We start from the raw sequence: 21,312 nt of genomic DNA on the forward strand, positions 1-21,312 counted from the left end.
AAATACAAAACCAACAGTTTTATTACAAAATCTATACAATAAAGCTCCTGTTTAAACTATGTTTTATCAGTAAAAGCAAAAACAGGGTGGACTTTATATAAAAAAAAACAATAAAAAACGCATGGTCGTAAGAAAGGTGGTGGTGGGGGGGGGGGGCTGTTTCGAACGTTAACCATCACCCCCCTCCCCGTCATGAGCAGGTTCTTCCTAAGACCTGCTTCTTATTTCAGATTTCTTGGACACTAAATGAAATTACATTCCGTCTGATCTACAGTCTTTTTTTCCGAAGCATGTTTTTTCGGATTTTTTTTCTTAGACTATGAATAACAAAAAACTGAAGTGTTGTAGCAGAATGATGTCTAAAAAACGGGGCTAAGCGGGGAGTGTCAAATTGACACTCAACGTCTGATTAGGGTGCCTTTTATCTTGGACTTACAGGGTGCGTTCATAAAGAAGTAATGATGCAAAATAGGTTTTTTTTCATTTTTTCAGGAGTAAGCGTTTAAGTTCTTCTGGTTCTTCTCGAAAATCCGGTTCATTTACCATTGGGATAGTTATCCGAATGGATCCGGAACAGTGTGCCTTCACCGGGTAACAAGGAACTGGAACAGAAATGCTGAAGTCGCCATCGATTGCCATTGGAAATGGAAATTTCTCCATTGAAAAAGGTTTTATGCCAACGCCATTAGATATTTGGAAAATCTCGGCCTGCTCAGCACTGCCAACTTGATTGCTGCCTTCCGTGTCCCTGCTGCCATACAAAGCAAAAGGAAAACGGCCGCAATACAATGCCGCCCCATCGAAGGAAAATTCTGCATCCTAAGCATCGAACAGAAACAAATCCAAAAATTGTAACTACATTTTCATTTTTCCTTTCTCTTTATCTTGCGTTTATTCCCTTTAAACTTTCATTACCTCTTTGTGTGCTTCATTCATTTTTATTTACGGAAGGCAATTTCATCCCCGTTATTAAATATGAGTGCAGGCGGAAGCTCGACATTGCCGTTTCTATGGATGATTCGGGTTTCACTTCCAAAAATGTAGGTCACCAGAAGAATGCAAGTCTTGTCTCAGAGAACAAAATCTCAAACATTTCAAAGCGGGTTCTTCGGGTGTCCATGCAATTTCGAAAGAAGATCTCTAGCAATCTTCCAGAGACACTCAAACAGCTCCCGAGTCAAGGTTTATACAGAGAGTTCTTCCTTCACTGGCCCGAGGGTGGTTTTCTTTCAGCCAAACCGAATGGAAAACCACTGGAAGTTATTCAGGTTACCCAAAATCTGGCTAGGTGGTCCTTGTAACAAATGTTACTAAAGTTGCGGGTTGTCGTGGCTAGCTTCAAAGCAGCCAATGAAATTGTTGCCAGTAATCATTTCAACCTAGAGTACCGGGTTTTTGTGCCATCTCGACACGTAGAGATCGTGGGAGTGATCTCAGAAATGAGTTTATCGGCAGAATATGTTAAGTCCAACGGCATTGGTAAGTTCAAGAGCCTTAACTCGACTTCGGTCAAAATCATGGATTGCCGCCAATTCGTAACTGCCAACGTCATCGAAGGAGTTAAAAAATATTTTCTGTCAGACTCATTTCGGGTAACATTTGAAGGTTCTGCAATCCCTCACTACGTAATAATTGATGGTATGTTAAGGCCTCCGGTTAGACTTTTTGTGCGGGAATTGTAAGAAAATGGGTCACACAACTTCACGCTGCAACAACAAGCCTCGTTGCTCCGTTTGTGGAGAAAATTGTGGGGAAGCCATCCCCATGATTTGTCTTCATGTCCGGCATTTAAATCTAGTTCGGATAAACAGGGGCGGTCTTTGAAAGAACTCTTTAAACGTTCTTACCGCAGAACTGAAGAGCGCTTCTCCACCAACCCAATCTCAATCGAATAGTGTTTTTTCTGTACTCTCATTTGATGACGTTGACAGAGATACAACCAGCGTTGCCACATTTAAATCTGTATCTTCGAGCCAAAAAATCGTTTTATTCTGCATAAAATCTCAAAAATCTGTATTGAAATCTGTATCAAGAATTTTCATTTCGAATACTTATAATGCGTAACGCACTCATTTGGACTACGCTGCTCATTACTGCAAGCTACTAATTGTGCGACATGTCAAACCAGTGTTTAACCTGACATTTTGTATACTTTGTCCGATTAATTGTAACGGGCAAAATACATGTCTGCTACGTGTGAAAAATAAGGTCACGCTAAGTTTTAAGTCGATATATTCCGTTAAATACAACGATCAGTGTCCTTCTGGGGTTTCAAAATCAGTTGGGATTTGAACATTGTGTCGAAAGTCTGTATCCTTTAAAAGTCACATCCTATGATGCAATGACCAATGTTGGTATACGATTCTTAAACACAGATTTTAAAACTTTCTTCAACCCTTTGCTTGTTGTATTGCATTGAAACGGTTCCTAACTCTAATCTGGAAGTTTTTCCATATTTACATGCGTGATAATTGATGGATGATTGAGTCATCAAAGTGATGGCAGAGCTGGGTTAGCAGAGGAAATCAGCGTGAGGAATTCGGAATCGAATCACAAGACGACACACGCGAAATACTTTTGTATAATACTTTATTGACCGAATGCAAAATATATAAGTGAACTGATTGTGTTTAGCGAGAAAGTTCGACTGACGAAAAATGGTCGGATACCGTTGACACTTGCAGGCGCAGGGTTGTCCAAAAGCCTGCTGTCAGGTAACGCAAAGATCCAGGGGTGTGTTAAGACAACTGTTGCACCGTTCAACACAAAGTAGATGATTATTGATTGACTCGAAGTATAATCAAAATATCTTGAAAAATCTCTGAATTCCGAAAAACTGTATGAAATCTGTATAAATTTCCAATTATCTGTGATCTGTATATACAGATTCTGTGTTTGAGAATTCAAAAGGCATAGCAAACCCGAGTCTCCTCGTTTGTGCCTGGATCGAATGCCCGAGGTTTTTCTGCTGTTGCTATGATTGTACAGCACCCGCACGCAGGCAGTTAATTTTTTCGTTTCGTATACGATTTTAAAAACCTGAATTATTCTGATTTTGATATGCGTTTCAATGAATTAATTGGCAAAATCTTTTGAAAGATGAATCAGATATGAATGTAGCTGCTGGTTTATTTAGGAGTACCGTCAAACGGGGCATCATGCAACAGCGGGGTTCGATGCAACATTTATATAACACTACATTGAATCAATTTTTAATTTAATGTATTGTAATAAAGTTATCTTTTAATGATAACAAAATGATTATGACATAATTTCTCGTATCTTAAGCTAGTTGTCTTAAGTTTTTTATTTTTATGTAAAATTTGAAAAATCGAGCAAAAAATGTACAAATTTTAACATTTTTTGATGCTGAAAAAAACTTTACCCAGTATGACGGATCGGCTTGATAAAATTACCTACAAACTTTTTACAGGTTTCCTCATATTATACCAACATTGTTGGTGTGAAAATATTTTTCGAACAATCACCCAATTTTTTTAAATGAATATTTTTAATATTCAGTTAGGTGTCTGGGGTTAAATGCAACAAAATGCAAATCAAAGAAATACCTTGTAAATCTCGTTTCCAAGTGTTGGAATATGAATCTTTTGAATCACGCGTTTGTAAACATTTAAATTTCATTCATCCAAACATTTATTTTTATGATTTCAGCTTTTAGAATTTTTCGTAGTATTATTTAACCCCTAAATGTATGCAGCATCCTTATTTTCAGAAAAAAATGTGAAAATTTGTTTTTACAGACCCAAAAACTACTGCAATTGGTGTTGTCATGCGTAATGGTCTTTAAGACATCGCAAATATATAAATAATTATGAATTTTCGTACGTGTTCATAAGATTTTTCATTAAAAACAAAGTTTGTTGCAAGTTACCCCATTTTCTAAGAAGGGTGAAAATCGCATGTTTTTAGAAAATTAAAAATAACTGAAGAAACCATTAATTTTTTTAACTACGCCAATTTGATGTCCACGCATCCTTAAAACTTTTGATGCATAAAGGATACGATTAACTGTGAACATAAGTTTTTTAGAAGCTATTGAAGTTGAAAATTGTTGCATGTTGCCCCAGTTGACGGTAATCTATATACAATTATTGACGAACTCGTGCCTAAGAGAAAGAAAAGAATACTGACAATCTATAAAACAACTCAAAAATAAAAAGCAAAAAGCACATGAAGCCTATAAGAAAAATAAAAATTCGCACAATCTGAACGCATACAAAGAAATTTGCAGAGAACTTGATGTAGAAATATCCCTAGCTTATAACAGTTACAACGCAAGAGTAGAGAGCAATATTAAATCCGATCCTAAAACCTTCTTTAGCTATGCAAATGAAAAAATGAAAACATCTAATTTTCCATCACGTATGCAGTTTGAAGACTTTGATGGATCTGACAGTGAAGAGATTTGTAACCAGTTTGCTCGTTTTTTTTTCAAAATATTAACAAAAAATCTAATGCTTCTCCAGACTTAAATTATTTTTCCTATCTTCCTGAACGAGTAAATGACGTTAGTGTTGAAAATATTACTGTGCAAGAAATTTTAAGATTTCTCAATAGCCTTGATGACAAAAAAGGTCCAGGTCCTAATCAAATATCTCCACTATTATATAAAAAAATTGCTACTTCATTTGTTAATCCACTATTTTGGCTTTTCAATTTATCTCTTAAATCAGGAGTCTTTCCGATAGCCTGGAAAAAGTCATTTTTTATCCCAATATTTAAATCTGGTTAATGATCAGATATAAAAAATTATCGAGGCATTGCTATTATCTCATGTATCCCAAAGATGTTTGAGGCGATTTTGAATCAAAAGATGTTCAATCAAGTAAATAATCGCATCTCAAATAACCAACATGGCTTTTTCAAAGGTAGATCAACATCTACCAACCTATTAGAATTTGTGAACTTCTCGCTTGGAGCTATGGACAGATGTAATTTTGTTGAAACTTTATATAAAGATTTTAGTAAGGCGTTTGATAGAGTTGACATTTCATTGCTACTTTTTAAACTAAAACGTATAGGATTATCAACTTCACTTTTAAAATAGATCGAGTCATATTTGTCGGATCAAACGCAGGTAGTCCGTTTTAAAGGAAAAATCTCGACTGAAATACAGGTCACTTCTGGTGTTCCACAAGGATCTCACTTGGGCCCCTTGTTATTTATAATTTTTGTTGACGATGTCAATTTAGTATTAAAGAGCGTCAAAGTACTCATTTATGCCGACGATATGAAACTGTACATGGAGATACGTAACAGAATGGATTTACAGCATTTTCAGGATGATATTGATATTTTTTACATTTGGTGTGCAAAAAGTCTGCTAGATCTTAATATTAAAAAGTGTAACATTATATCTTACTCTAGAAAACTGAACCATCATGATTTTAATTTTACTTCAGGGCAGCAGCAGATTGAAAGATGTAACAAAATAAGGGACCTAGGTGTAATACTGGACACCAAACTAACTTTTATTGAACATTTTAACACGATTATTAATAAAGCTTTCAGTATGTTAGGGTTTGTCAAAAGATTCTGTTCTCACTTTAAGGACCCTTATACAATAAAAACACTTTTCATATCGTAAAGCATGGATCACTACAAATCTGGACGCGTTAAAACGGGTCTATCTCGGAGCTATGTAAACAAAATAAAAATGTTTTATAATCAAAATGTAGGGTTTTTATTGCACTTCAAAGGAAAAATAAGAAAAAAAATATTTCGATGTTTTTTTTGATAAAATTTCGAACTTTTCATCTAGAACCACTCATCAAAGTTTGAACACCCTATTCGCTGACCTCAGCGGCCATTTTGTTCCACAATCTCTTCATCTCTGTTGCTTCCCGAGTCGTCCTACCATTCTTCTTCATCTTCTGCTTGACAATTGCCCAAATTTTTTCGATAGAGCGGAATTGAGGGCAGTTGAGTGGGTTGATGTCCTTTTCAACAAAATCCACCCTTTGGCCGAATACCACTGTAGTACCTGCTAGCTGTAGTGGCAGCATGCCAAACCTGGCGAAAACTTTACTGGTCTTTTGTGAGATCTAATGTACGAAAAAAAAACGTTTTTTGAGGCATTCCTCCTTGTACATTTCGGAGTCCATGGTCTTGTTTTTCACAAAAACCGGGGTTTTTCGTCCGCAGCTGCAAATACCTTGCCAGATCAAACACTTTCTTGTCAACTTATCGCAAAAACGAATTCGAACTTGGCGGGGACATCACCTTGACCAGTGCAGTGCACCACTGCAGTGGCTTTATAAAATTTTTGGCCAGGAAGCTGCCCGAAATCCATCTTCATGTACGTTTCGTCATCCATGAGGATGTATCCGTCGTACTTCGTTGCAAATGGAGCCATACGAAAAATGTGATGTTATTTGGTTACGAAAATTTTGTTAAGGCAGTTCGTGGACCCTCCCCACACTGCAAGGGAGAAAGGAAAAAAAACGAGTTCTTAATATCAAATTTAAAACCATTATTGAGAAACAATTTAAGATCAAGTTTTAAAAAAATCATTTCAGAGAATCTAATCTTCTTTGTATTCCACTGATAATTTGATATCAAAAATTAACTTGTACTCGTTGAGTCCTTTTTCAAAAACTTCCTTATTCCAGGGTCTTCAGATAGATAGAATAGATAGGAGAGAGATTTTCAGTCATTTACAGCATTTTGATGACCGGATGCCGCCATCTAGGATATACAGCTTTAAAAAGAAAAGCGAAAGCCGCCATCTTGGATTAAAGATTACTCCAAGCAATTCATGTTCTCTTCTACTTGTTTAGCCCTTTCATTCAATACTCATATTGTGAAGATATTCATACCTACGCACGTTAAATGCCAAAATAAAACCATGATAAAACTTTTAATGCTAATTTGTGTTTCTTGGTCGGATTAATCCACAATCTTAGCTTAATCAAAACCAATACTACAATGTTGGTTAAATATTTAATTTATGGTATTTTCAGCTTAATTCATCAAAATAAACTTGAGTATATTTAAATGAAAAATTTGAATGGAACGCTGATGATGCGAAAATCATTATTATCATATGTTTATTTTTCTCTCTTTTTCTCTTGATCTTTATATGAAAGTACTGGATTTTTTTTTATTTGTACGAATATTGTTCGGTATTTTGTTTGGAAATTTTAAAACCCAATGCACAGTGGTCCAGAAATGAAATTTAGCGGGAAACAGTTATTTGCGCTCTTGTCTTAGGTTTAAGACATTTGGTGTCCAAGACAAAGTTGTACAACATCACAAGGCGCTACTTTTGAATGAAACATGTTTAGGGTGGTTCATAAAACTCCTTAGATACGAAAATTATTTTTTTACTGTAAGGAGATAGTGCTGTATTATGTTCAGCAATTATGTAGAACAACATAATTGATGAAACTTTGTAGAAGATTTTGAATGTCTATCTATTAACGTTTATGTTTTATGATGATTTTTCGTTTACAAGTTAGGGTGGTCCTACAAAAACAAGTTTTTTTGTTATAACTTTGTTGGGTATCAACTTATCAAAATCATGTGTTCGGCAAGTATTTAGCAAATCATTATGCGCATCTTTTGTAGTAAACAGATTTCTTATATCTACTTTTGATTCGCAGTTATCATGAATTTTGTGTTCAAAAATGGCCGTTTTGTATAAGCCATAACTTCAAATAGAGCAAACCAAAAAAATCAAACTTTTAATCGTTTGAAAGAACATGTTGAAATTTACACTATATCAAAAAACCGGAGAGGTGTTTTTTGTTTAAAGCTTTTTATTTACATTTGAACTTGACAAAAATTACCATTTTTCATATAACCTTTCTATATTATTTTTGACTACTTTGGGGCTGTCCATTAATGATGTCACGCAAAAATTGGAGAAAAATACCCCCTCTTCCCCCTCCGTCACATGTCACAAATTCCGTAGCCCCCATTTTGAATTACATCACGTTTTCCTAATTCCTCCCCCCTGGAGTAAAATTTTCAACTCTTAAAAATTTGATTAAAAATGTTGCTTTTTTTAAATTCATCAGTTTTATTCAAAGAATTGAAAAAAAGGTTAACAACTTTTAACAAGTCTTCAATCATTGCTTAAAACACATTTCAATCATGAGTCCAAGGATTATGTTGATGATTTTCCATATCAATGACCAAATCTAGTCTATCCAACCATCCAAATCTAGTTCCTCTTCTTCAATCCATTCGCAATCCAAATCTTCTCCACAGATTAGAATAGCCAAGCAATCCTGTTCACGTTTTGCCACAATTGGGAAGGACTTTCCTGAGTGTTGCAGTGAATATGTTCTTGTTAACTTTCTTATGCTAATAAAATTTACAAAAAGTGATTACGTGAGTATTATTATTCATTAAATGAATGTTGCAAGTATAGTTTTATTAAATTTAGGAAAAAATTATTTGTTATTGTTTTGCTGTTTTTTTTTATAATGATAAGTGATGTCACGCTCAAGCCGAAATCGAAACCCCCTCTCCCCCCCACCTAACGCGTGACATCATTTATAGACGGCCCCTTTTGGCTGCGTGAGGAATAACCATACACATCGTAACATTTATATCATCATTATAGTTAACAGAAACGGAAAAACGGAAAAAAAAAGTTTATTTGAGAAATCAATAAAAAATTCCTCCAGACTTACCACACGATCGAACTTTCTGGAGTGGTTTCCTCGAAATCTTCGTAACTTCTAATAGGTCTGCACAAATTCACTGAGGATGGGCAATTGTTACTCTAGATAACGTTTTGTATCCCATAAGATTTATCTACGAGACGTAACGGAACGAGAGAAACCGCGAAAATGTGTGAATCGCTGTATTCACGCATGTCTCCTTCAACATCTTCGTCAATGAATGATTGATTAAATCTATTTTGAAATAATTTGAAGATCAAAAGATAAAGGTTCGTTCAAAATAAATTTATACCTGCTGTGTTTTGAGCTACCATATGCTCCCCATTTGAAAATCAGTTGAAGCATTTTTTCCGGAAATGTAGAATCATATTGTAAATATTTCAACAACCTTTCCACTGTATGATCCACCAAATTAATTTAATTAATTAATTTCTATTTCAATATTAATTTCGAAAGCTTCGGATCCATTTTTAACAGAACTTCAACCACATTTTTTTCACTAGACCCCTTCAGCCAGTGAACGACTATAACTTTCCTTTGAACGTTCATCACGAATAATCGAAACTCTTGAACTGAAAACTGTGTGGTTTACTTGGGTTTGATAAAAATGATCACCGGAGAAACCAAAACTGGCTTTCACAGTCGAAGGGCATAAGTGAATAATAACTCCTTTTAAGAAAAATACAATTCAAGACTTTCTTGTTGGGTAGTTAGTAATTCATTGTTTTCAGTTTATGGTTCTATACATTAATAATCAAGAATCCTAATTTTTTTTTATTTGTGCCCCTCTGGCTTTATTAGTCTTTCAAAATTTTCACAAAAGGTTATGAATAGGAAACTCTGCTTTTGTAGTGGTAAAAAATTAAGAATTATTGACTAAGGGTGCGAAAGCCAAGAAGAATTCCATGTCGCAGAGCAAAAGTGCTATATTTTGTTATATGAAAAATAGCAATTTTTGTCAAGTTCAAATGTGAATAAAAAGCTTCAAACAAAAAACACCTCTCCGGATTTTTTATATAAAGTAGATTATAACATGTTCTTTCAAACAAATTAAAGTTTAAATTTTTTGATTTGCTCCATTTGAAGTTATGGCTTATACAAAACGGCCATTTTTGAACACAAAATTCATGATAACTGCGAATCAAAAGCAGATATAAGAAATCTGTTTACTACAAAAGATGCGCATAATGATTTGCTAAATACTTGCCGAACACATGATTTTGATAAGTTGATACCCAACAAAGTTATAACAAAAAAACTTGTTTTTGTAGGACCACCCTAACTTGTAAACGAAAAATCATCATAAAACATAAACGTTAATAGATAGACATTCAAAATCTTCTACAAAGTTTCATCAATTATGTTATTCTACATAATTGCTGAACATAATACAGCACTATCTCCTTACAGTAAAAAAATAATTTTCGTATCTAAGGAGTTTTATGAACCACCCTAAACATGTTTCATTCAAAAGTAGCGCCTTGTGATGTTGTACAACTTTGTCTTGGACACCAAATGTCTTAAACCTAAGACAAGAGCGCAAATAACTGTTTCCCGCTAAATTTCATTTCTGGACCACTGTGCAATGATCGGTTTTTGCCAGATTTTTGGGTAAAAACGCCCGGAAACTCTCATTTTTGGAAAGCATAAAGCATAAATTATCTCTCAATGTATTCATTGCTTGATTTCTTTTTTTTTTTTCAAATTAACGCGTAGTATTCTTTCGGGGTATACAATACAAAGGACATAGAAAAAAATCACGAATGTATGTCAAGTGTTCTGTTTAAATTTTTATCATTATTAAAAATTAATATTTCAATGTTGAGAAGTTCTCATGCAACACGAAATCGACCTTCACTTATATCTAACAATAAATTTTTTTTTCTACATCCAACTCTATGGAGCCACTTGGAATTTCAAGTTTTTTAACTCTGACAAACCTGTTTTCTTACTGTGATGCGCTTTTTGGTACAGGCATTTTCGTTCAAAGGTTCAATGAAATGTTCTAACGAAGAAATTTGTCAAACAAATAATTATGAAATGAATTGGTGATTTATTCATAAATTTTAATGTAAAATTTAGAATATGGACACTTCATAGGAATTTCTAAAAAAAAAATTTCTATGGATATAATCGTATTGTCACAAAATCAGAAGTTTTTTCAAAAGCTCAGCTACTCCACAAAAAAAAATTGAAAACCGTTTATTAAATGCATGGGATTAAGACTGATACTGAAAGTTGGAATCAAATGAATCCATTAAATTGCCCACTCGGTATCCTTTTTTTACATCTATCTATGTAGGTATAGTTTTAAATTTCCACATTTCGAACAAAATGTTCCCGTTTTTTATTGCGCCAAATATAAGCCTGTTTTATCCTGGTGGTAGATTTTTTCCGCTCCCAAAAGTATCTGTAAAATGAATCCGCTACAGAGCACACAAACAGCTGTAATTGTATTTTTTGCTGCCGTTTTCAGTAATTAACTTTTATTGCTACCGGGCAAAAGCGGCATTGTGTTTTAACAACACCGAAACTAAAATGAGAAAAAAAATCAGAATCGAAATAATTTTTAAACTTGCAGACGTGTTCATGAACGTGGAAAGTGTTAACCACTTATCAGCCTCATTTACGTTTAAAGCGAATGAGCGCGCTGGATATGTATTTAGTTTGATATTTTGAAGAAAAAAAATCAATTATTCAATATTTTCTTTGAAAAGAATGAATAAATCCTTATCTTCGATAACACATTTTCTTTATTTGAAGATAAAAAAAATTAAAACATGGAACATTACGTATTGCATTATTCTTACAAATATATTCTACGATCAAAGGAACGAATCCCAAATAGCAGCACTACATAGAATCGTTTTGTCTTTGGCAGACAACCAAATCGATCCATAAAAATTTATCTCCAATCATACGAATGAATTCAATTTTATTCAATTCCAAGGATGGATCTGTTTTCTGAGCAACATCGGAAGGTTGGAAAGGAATTATGATGTTTTTTTTATTCGTTCGGTTGTACCTGGTTGTTGTTTGTTGAGGTTTGTTCCGAGAAACGGATGTTGTTTCCGGCAGTAAACATTAGCTTCGAAAGTGGGGCGGCTTACGGTTTGAAATGGGTCAGCTTTAACATCAATCCATGTCAGAAAATCAAGTGGCGTTTAAAAATTGGCTTCTTTCGGGAAACATTTATATTCGATTGAGGTTTAGGATTTAAGTTGCTCAATTCGTGAGGGAAGTTAAAATTCAATTTTTACCATTGAAAACGAGGTGAATGGAAAAATTAAATTCCTTGATACAATTCTACGCCGAGGATCGGACAACATCACAACGCAACGGAATGGTTCCCGAAGGATGAAAAAGGTCGTTATCTGGACTTCAATTCAGTTAGTCCATTTTCGCATAAGAAAAACACAATCGTAGCATTAGTGGATAGAGCAATTAACCTAACTCACACAAAATACAGGGAAAATACCCTGAAAACAGTTAAAAATATACTTAAAGTAAATAATTATCCCTCAAACCTAGTCGCAAATGTAATAGCAGAACGAACGAACAAAATATACAATAGTTTGAGTGTTTCTAGTAAAAATATGACCCACTTTGTAACCATTCCATACTGCGCTGGTCTGGGAGAAAAGTTATCAAGATACTTGAAGCAATTCGAAATCAATGTCGCTTTTCAACCGTTAAACAAGGTAAAGAACATGATTTTCACTAAAACAAAAGACAAAATTCCAAAGAACAAAAACATAAACGTTGTTTATGAAATTAAATGTGGACAATGTAGGAAAACATACATCGGTGAAACTAGCCAGTTTTTAGAAAAACGTATAAAACAACATAAAACAACTGTATCTACAAAACAAATAAGCACAGGTTTAGCGCAACATAGTCTTGAGAATGGACATTTATTTGATATTGAAAACACCAAAATTTTGGAAAGAGTCGCCGGATACAACGCCAGGATAACAACCGAAACGTTTTATATTAAGTTAAGAGGCGACGATAATGTAGTTAATAGACAAAGGGATTCATTGAATTTAAAAACTGCTTACGACCCTGTCATTGCTAAATTAACACAGACACTGACAAACAAATGTAAACGAAAAACAAAACAAACTGTCCAAAATCAAAGTAGTTTAGACGATGGCCAGTAATTTGTAAGTCCCAATTAAAAATTAAAATTAAGATTGAATGTTTAAAGAAAAATATAATTTTAGTGTCCACTGAAGAGGAGTGAAAGCTAGAGTAGCTCGAAACGTCTGGACAACTGGTAAAAATTGGTTTTTCATATTAAAACTCGCCGAAAAAAGTCGATAAAATCCAAGAGCAATTTTTAAAGAAATAAAAAGATGTTGTATTTCATCAAATAATTTCTCCCATTTTCATTAAAGGGTGAAAATGTCCCATACAAAATCAATGTAAAATACAACATAATATGAACAAATCTCATTAGACTTTCATCAAATTTGGAACCCAAGAAATTTTTTACGTAACATGACAATTTGTTGCATAGGATCATTCATCCTGTTTTAACCAGAGACTTCCATTAATATAAAGTTCAACACGCCTCGAGTAGTTTTCAAGTAATGTTAATCAAAAAAAATTATAAACAAGAGCATGTTTTGACCCTCTCTCTTTAAAATCGAGATCACCTTGAACAATTTTCAAGAAAGTTTTTATTAAATTTGGAGTGGACATGATTTGATGATTTGTTGCATTGATTGACTCCTCTCACCTTCTAAACGGTTATAGATATTTTATCCCCGAAACACCAGCGAGTTTTGGCATACCAGATGATCTACTGCATTAAACCCTGTTCAACTTTGAATACGGGAGGTTACATACAAAATCATTAAGAATTATGACATAACTCGAAGGATGTTTAGTGAATTTTATCATTTATTATTAACAAATATTAGTTTTGACGAAACCTTCTGATTGTGAAAAATTCTTTGCCTTTCCTAAAAATTAGAGATGTACCGAATAGTGGTATTCGACGAACGGCCGAATACCGAATAGTGACCTTTTCGACTATTCGGCCAAACGAATATTTGGCCGAATATTCGACCGAATATTTGGTCAAATATTCTAATAAGTTTTTAATGAAAAAACATAAGCGATTATTTTAATTTCCTTCTATTCCTTCCATTTTAATGCCCCTCATGTTTTTGAGTCGATTAACTTCAACCAGATAATATTTCCAGATGATGTTATAAGAGGTCTTTCTCAAGTACACTCAGAAAAATACAATTATACATGCCATAAGATTCTCTTATGAAGTGGCGCCATAAGAAAAATCATTGAAATTCATAAGATTCTCTTATGACGCGAATGAATTCTGAAATGAACACTAACTTTAATGAACGGTTTTTGATTTTCATAAGAGGATCTTATGGAAACATGAAATGTCACGTATAATGATAAAAATTCAAGTTATTTGTTGTTTACTATTTATTTTTCGTCAAATTCGTTTGAAATAACATCATGAATGCACTATGCTCACCATCAGCAGTAAATCGACACCCAGTTCCAATAAAGTTTTTTGCCGCATCCGGTTCTTTGCGCCTTGGCCGCCCTGCGCTTTTTGCCGGTCAGTATGCTGAAAAGTAAACCAAAAATGTATTTTGAGTTCGCAAATATATTCAACGTTAGCAAAAATTGAAACTTAAACTAAAACTTACCATTTAAAATACCACAATCACATTCAACTATGCACTTAGGAAGACATATAATTTAACAAGAGTTCTTTGGCTTTCGATGAAAAAAACTGAAGGAATTAATGATATGTTCATTTTATTTTCCCAATGCCGTATCTTCTATTTTTCATAAGATGTTCCTATGAAACTTGATAGAATTTCATAAGACTCTTATGAAAACCAATTTTGCACTCTAAAAAGTGGTTCATAAGACGCATCTTATGAACATTATAATAAGAATTTGCCTGAGTGTAGGGGTCTCTGATTTTCAAAATTTTACTGAGTCATCTGTTTAACTGAAAGGACATCAGATGACTTGTCGCTTTTAGGGCGGTTATCATCAAATAGATTGGGTTCCTGTGAAATGTTGGACAAAATATGTCGAAACAGGTGCCAATGAACTTGAAATTGCTTATTTGATATCGAAATAGATGAATTTGATGCATCTTCAAAACAGTTGTTAAAAACAACGATCATCTTCAACCTTACGCATACCATATTTTCAACCACATACATCCACACGGTTGGGCAATTCCGGATAATTTTTGAATAAAATTGTAAAAGAGGGGGGGGGGGGTATCTGAACAAAATCTAAGCATTATTTTAAAACATACAAGGTAATAAAATGTATGTAGGTAATCCACCATGGGTGCACGGATTCACCGCAGTTTGACCAAAGTATGGATTTATTTGCATTATTATCTCGACCAATTTCCAATGCATTTTATACCATACCCGGCACCATGGCTTCGTATGAACTGTTATGTTGTGAATGTATTTCGTGTCTATGTAAGTATATTTTGGGAGAACGAATCAATTAGCTACTCAACCAGTTGAAAATTTATTACATTTTCAATGTTGAAATTTTACTCGGGTATTCCGGCATCCGTGTATATACCCGGCTAGCTGGCAACTAATTGAACATTCTCATATACAATTGAAATAATATTAAATGGTATAAAAAATATAATGAAACGATCTCACCATAGTTCAGCTTCACAATTCCTCGCTGCCTATAAGTCAGCAGCAATTCAACGATTTTTTTTATACATTTCTCTGATTTGTTTGCAAATAAATTGGCTCTTCTTATTACACCAAATCTTATGCACTAGGCACTCTTAGGTTAAGACCCTTATCTTGGTTACCTTCGAACTGGTAAGCATGCGCCTCACTCAAAACCACTTAGAGGAACCCAGCCTTTAACCCAACCCGTCATCGCCAAAAACAAACTCAAAAACGAGTAAAAGACGTTGCTGACGGAAAAAAATAGAATCCACGCAGAGAGAGTAAAAAGGATAAAGAGAGAGAGAGCGCTGCGTAGTTGTAAATTTCTCATCGGCGGGATAGCGGGATGTTTCTGTCTTCTCCGATTGATGATGGGCGTATGCGTCGCTTGCTTTGATCGAATCACGTTTGCACAAGACTTCTCGTGGATAGTGTCACGTTCGATCATGTTACGGAAAAGGTAGAATTTCATTTCTGGTTTGAATCCCCATTGAAATTTGACTATTTTTGGAAACGCATAGCAAAGGAACATTTTTCTTCATATCACCTTAACTTTTTGAAAATTTTCTTCGAACTGACTAAGAATCATTTTTAAACTAAAATCGTTTGATAGCTTTACATTCTTCAGACAATGCCCAATTTATTTTACTTTAACGAGCCGAACGGAATTAGTGACTTTAAAACAGCTCACAAAGAAAGTTAAGCTAATTTCTTTTACTTTTTTCCAACAACAGACACTGCTTCACCTTCATAATTTTCTTTCATATTCTTCAATATCACTCTTTTCACCCAAATACACCGAATAGCTCATCTAACTGAAAACATACAAGGTAATAAAATCACATAAAATGTATAGCTTTCATTGAATAACAGCAGCGTTAAAATTGTATTTAAGGATTCAACGAAAATTTATGTTAATTTTAAAGTCGTCCTTGAACATAAAATTTAAAAAATTTCTAAGAGAAATTTGAGTTTTTTATTTGATTTTTTATTTGATTTAGAACCGGGTAAAGTCCGGGTAGCTTTTAACAAAACCTTGGCATCACGTCCAGGCAAGTCTGTATATATCAAGAATATCCGTAACAAACGATGACCAAAGGATGAATTGATACTTCTTCTGTACGATGTACAGTGAAAAACAGAGGTGCAAATGAACGTTCATCGCAAACGTCGTCGAGAAAAAGTCGCAAGCTGATTATTTCTTGAAATGGTTAAGATCAGCATCGACGCCTAACTTGTGGTTGAAAAAAATGAACGCATCGCGACGACGCTGTGGCTCGATTGGTTCGGATGACTGCATCTCGTAAATTCGTTCCGACGCTAGCGAACAGATCGGCCTACTGATTTTAAGCGACGTCAACCGAAGGATCCGTTCGTTTGAATATATCGGGGAAAAGTACAAACGACCTTATCGAGATAGGGTCGTTTGAACATTCAATTGAATGTTCACTTTTGAACGTTCAATTGAATGTTCGTTTGATGCGTTCTCAAGCAATCCCCAGCCTAAGGCAAGAAGCCAAGCCGTGTAAGGAAGGATATAGGATGGATGGATAGATATCGTGCATTGCTTGCGTGTGGTGTTCAGTCGTCGCTCGACGATAGAGGGTGTCGGGTGTCTTTTAGCGCGAGGATGGCTATCTAAAGAAAATGAGGTGCAGTTACAGTTTTATCTAGGGTTGCATGAGGAATTGAAAATATCTAACTACGGTTAGGCTTGTAAGGCTTGTAAGAGATTGTTCATTCTTTTTCATTCTATGTACAGATTAACATTTTTAATGCGGTTTTGGTTCAGAACTGAACAAACCATCAATATCCGCCAAATTTAAATTCAAGATCAGTACTCATGAATTTAAAAAGTTTGGGAAATCTGTTTTCAGATTCCAGAGTTCAGTTTTCAGATTCAGATTTCAAATTGAGATTAAAAATACAGGTTCAGATTTCCGATTCAGATTTCAGAATCAGATTTCAGATAACAGATTCAAATTTCAGATTCAGATTACAGATTCAGATTTCAGATTCAGATTTCAGATTCAGATTTCAGATTTCAGATTCAGATTTCAGATTTCAGATTCAGATTTCAGATTCAGATTTCAGATTCAGATTTCATATTCAGATTTCAGATTCAGATTTCAGATTCAGATTTCAGAATCAGATTTCAGATTCAGATTTCAGATTCAGATTTCAGATTCAGATTTCAGATTCAGATTTCAGATTCAGATTTCAGATTCAGATTTCAGATTTCAGATTCAGATTTCAGATTTCAGATTCAGATTTCAGATTCAGATTTCAGATTCAGATTTCAGATTCAGATTTCAGATTCAGATTTCAGATTCAGATTCAGATTTCAGATTCAGATTTCAGATTCAGATTTCAGATTCAGATTTCAGATTCAGATTTCAGATTCAGATTTCGGATTCTGTAAATTTATTTTTCGGCATATCGGTGAAAAGTAGTTATGAAATTGATAAAGATGGATAGAGAAGTGAGAAGAAAATGCCCGTCCGGAGTATACGTGTTCACCACATGTAGACTTCGGACCAACCAGATTTCATTGTATAGGTTAAGGTAGTGCCACCTCTATCCCGGTACTACTTCTCCTAAATAATGAAATGTTGCAGGGTAAAGTATGGTGTACGTTAATAAGTTTCCTCGCAAAAATGCTCTTTCGCTCTCTTCAACATCTGTTAATTTTCTTCTCACTTCTCTATCCATCTTTATCAATTTCATAACTACTTTTCACCGATATGCCGAAAAATAAATTTACAAAATTAATTAACGGTGGTTAACTTATCTTAGATTTCGGATTCAGATTTCAGATTCAGATTTCAGATTCAGATTTCAGATTCAGATTTCAGATTCAGATTTCAGATTCAGATTTCAGATTCAGATTTCAGATTCAGATTTCAGATTCAGATTTCAGATTCAGATTTCAGATTCAGATTTCAGATTCAGATTTCAGATTCAGATTTCAGATTCAGATTTCAGATTCAGATTTCAGATTCAGATTTCAGATTCAGATTTCAGATTCAGATTTCAGATTCAGATTTCAGATTCAGATTTCAGATTCAGATTTCAGATTCAGATTTCAGATTCAGATTTCAGATTCAGATTTCAGATTCAGATTTCAGATTCAGATTTCAGATTCAGATTTCAGATTCAGATTTCAGATTCAGATTTCAGATTCAGATTTCAGATTCAGATTTCAGATTCAGATTTCAGATTCAGATTTCAGATTCAGATTTCAGATTCAGATTTCAGATTCAGATTTCAGATTCAGATTTCAGATTCAGATTTCAGATTCAGATTTCAGATTCAGATTTCAGATTCAGATTTCAGATTCAGATTTCAGATTCAGATTCAGATTTCAGATTCAGATTTCAGATTCAGATTTTAGATTCAAATTTCAGATTCAGATTTCAGATTCAGATTCAGATTTCAGATTCAGATTTCAGATTCAGATTTCATATTCAGATATCAGGAAGAGATTTCATATTCAGAATTTAAATTCATGTTTTGATTTAGGTTTAATATTAAGTTTGGAATTACAGTTTCTGAATTGATGTTAAGATTTCGGATTTAAATTTTAGATTCATATTTCAAATTTCGGATTTCAGATTTCAAATTCTGATGCAGGTTTCATCCGATTTTTTATCGGGTATTTTATTTAAAAATAAATTTTTAGATTTATTATTTAAAGTAACATATAGATATTTATTAAAAAAATAACAAAATGAACAGTTGAATTAAAAAGGTAAAAATCTTCTAATCAATACGGCTTGTTTGTTAATATTGCATAACCTTTAATTCAAATCTTATTAAAATTTGATTCTCATCATCGTTAAGCAGCTCAAATTATTTCAACCCGTTTCTTCATTGCACATTGTGTTAAATAATGACCGTTTTAACAAAAAAAAGTGATAATCATTCGCAATTAAAGTCGTGTCTTAGCACTCCGCGATAGGATTCATCTTGTGAATGGCATTTTCAAATGTTTTATCGGTCAGGCGCGTCGGTTTAGCTTAATTAATCGTTTTTTTAGACGTTTGAGAAAATTTAGTAAAATTGAAACAAAATAAGCCATATTTGAGTATAATTATCTAGTCGATCAAGTTCTCAAATAGATCTGTTAATCATCGAAGAGGATTAAATGAATAGCTCAATTTCTTATCATAATCATCATATAAACAAAGATATTGTGGAAATTAAATTTAAAAATCATGAATAATTCGCAATGCTACCAACTATTGCAATGTCCATTTTAGAAATTTCAATGTTCATCTGGAACTGTCACGGTTTTTTTTTCTTGCAAAAAAATTATTATTTTTTAGGTTTCTTCTACATTATCTTTTCTTCATTAAGCCGTTGTTTTTTATCAGATTTAACATTGTTTTATTGTTGCAGAGAGTGTAACATAATAAATTGCTGTGAGTGAATCAATATTACGTTACGATAATATGTCATACGATAATAGTACATCACCTTTACATATGAAAAAAATATAACCATCGATGGGTCAATCAATTATGGTGGTGATTAATTTTTTTAATTTTTTCCAGCATTCAACGATTTGTACATTATAGAGTTCTCATCTTTGAAATAATGCTTTAAGTTTTTAATCTCAATGATCAACTGTTCTGATGTTTTAAGAGTTAAGAAAAGAAATTATTATTATTATTCATTTTTACTGGAGAAATTTGTTGAAATCCGTTCATCACATAATATTTATTTGCTACTAGCTGACCCGGTGTGCTTTGCTACACCTTTCAGAATCAAATGATATTTTCAGAAATCATTCAAATTTTTATTGTTTTTGGTATTATTTTAAATCAAATTATGACGAAATTAATAAGCAACCACTATAAAATGAGAGCTTCTGCTAGAGTTTCAAATTGCAACACAAACCATAACTTATATTCTCAATCTTGATTTATAAATTTGTTTTAAAGATCTGATAATTTTGATCTGTTTCCTTAAGTTTCGCCCTAAAAAGAAGTGTCCCAAATTAATCGTTCGCAAATAATCTAACTTATAAAGTATGGTTGTTTTTGCTTGATATGTTCTGGATTTATGCTAAAAACTGATTAGAGAGCCCCCCCTGTCCTTTCCTTCGCCCCCTGCTGAATGGAGATTGTTATCTTTAATAAAAATTTTCTTCGTTCCCAAAAATCCTCTTATATCAAATATAGTTCCATTGGTTGATAAGTATTTAAGTTTTACAACAAAAATTGTATGGAGCCCCTTTCTTTCTTTCCTTCTCTACACTGTAAATCATAAGAGTCTATAACAATCGTAGAAACATATCTCGTAACCAAGTACCTTTCCATGCCAAATTTGTTTCCATTTGTTGGCTTCGTAAGCATAAATTGAGAACATATGCTAACAAAATTGTATTGGGCTCACCTCCCTCCTCCCATGTACCTTCTCACTGAAAGGAGGATGATGTGTCAAATAATCATAGAGTCATACCAAAATGATTTTCCATGTTAAGTATTGTCCATTTCTCGGATTTTGTAAAATAAAAATTAAATGAAAGCTTCCCTCTTCCCTTCCTATACTCCATGCCATGCCAAATTTGGTTTTATATTAGTAGTATATTTTTGAGTTATGTTTAAACTTGAAAGGGAGTACCGTCCCCCTTTCCGTTGTCTTCTTTCAATAGAGGGGTGATAACTTAATATTCATAAAAGTATTTTTCGTACTCAAATACTTTTTGATGATTATGATGAAATTTGGTTTCATTTGCTCGATTAATTCTCGAATTATGCAAAAAAAAATGGAAACCCCCCCTTCTTCCTTTATATCTTACCGCTTAAAAGGTACGGCTTCAATTTATAATAGAAACATTTCTCGTATCCAAATACACTCACATGTCAAATATGGTTCAATTTGCTTGCTCAGCTCTCCAGTTATACTGAAAATTGTAAGGGAGACCTCGCCTCCCCCTTTTC

At 33.7% G+C, this 21,312-nt stretch overlaps 1 protein-coding gene across 2 annotated transcripts in view; it reads right to left on the reverse strand.

Annotated features, from left to right (window-relative positions):
* Nucleotides 1–21,312, reverse strand: part of LOC129755136 (uncharacterized) — an 824,173-nt gene that overhangs the window by 54,146 nt on the left and 748,715 nt on the right. The gene's annotated exons all lie outside the window — the stretch shown is intronic.

The sequence above is a fragment of the Uranotaenia lowii genome, chromosome 3 (assembly GCF_029784155.1).
Source record: "Uranotaenia lowii strain MFRU-FL chromosome 3, ASM2978415v1, whole genome shotgun sequence".
Classification (NCBI taxonomy): domain Eukaryota; kingdom Metazoa; phylum Arthropoda; class Insecta; order Diptera; family Culicidae; genus Uranotaenia; species Uranotaenia lowii.